Below are 1,133 nucleotides of genomic sequence, written 5' to 3'. Positions count from 1 at the left end.
ACTTGGCATGATATCATCATATCACCAGCATTGCATGCGCGAAAGAGTAGAGAGGGTCACGGCAAAAACTGGACGCACTTCGTGTACAAACTGGACAAACTCTTTCGGAGTATCAGGGTTTCGGACGAGAACTCATCTGTTACACGACCACTTCAATGTTTTTTAAACTTATTTGAACTCCGGACTTTTTTTGTGTTCAGTATTCAGCATTCAAAGTGAAGTCATCAATTTCCAACATGTTCTAACATCATTTGTTGTTTTTCGATCATTTACCTAATTGTTTAGAGAGCTAAATGACCGTGAAATTGAAAATCACTACAAAATGAATCCTGAAAATATTGAAACTTGGCATGGTATCATCATTTCACCCGCATAGCATGTGCGAAAGAGTAGAGATGGTCACGGCAAAAACTGGACGCACTTCGTGCACAAACTGAAAATAGAAGAAAATAAATAGAAGAAAAGAAATAATGCAGAAAATAAAAAAAACTATACAAAAAAATTACTCAAAAATAAATAGAAGAAAATAAATAATGCAGAAAAGAAAAAAACTATATAAAAAACTACTCAAAAATAAATAGAAGAAAATAAATAATGCAGAAAAGAAAAAACTATATAAAAATTTGTTGGCGCGCTGCCCAGTAGCCTGCCAAACCTAGGGTGTGCAAATGCAGGCCCAGAAGGGCCAGCAGGCTCACAGGGCTGCGCGCTCTAGTTAATTAGTCCTAGAAGCCTGCTATATAGAGAAGCTCAAAGGAGCAGCTCTGGCTGGGTTTATAAACCAGTGCGGCTGCCCTTCGCTCGACGAGGTGGGACTAAACATTGTGCACCGTCGGTGGCAGCGCACAACCTTTAGTATCGGTTGGTGGCTCCAACCGGTACTAAAGGGGGGGGGTCTTTAGTACCGGTTCGTGGCACGAATCGGTACTAAAGGGGCCGTTTCCCGCCCCTTGGCCTGGCGAAAAGTGGCCTTTAGTACCGGTTGGTGGCTCCAACCGGCACTAAAGACCCCTCATATATATATGGCACCTACGAAAAAATTAGTTTCATCGACCACCAGTAGTTCTTCTCGATCCAACTTCTTCGCCGCGCCCGTCGCCCATCGCGCGCCGCCCCCGCCGCCCGTCATCGCC

This window comes from Triticum aestivum, chromosome 1A (assembly GCF_018294505.1).
Source record: "Triticum aestivum cultivar Chinese Spring chromosome 1A, IWGSC CS RefSeq v2.1, whole genome shotgun sequence".
Classification (NCBI taxonomy): Eukaryota; Viridiplantae; Streptophyta; class Magnoliopsida; order Poales; family Poaceae; genus Triticum; species Triticum aestivum.
The sequence above is the reverse complement of the archived record's forward strand: the minus strand, read 5'-3'. Positions refer to the sequence as shown.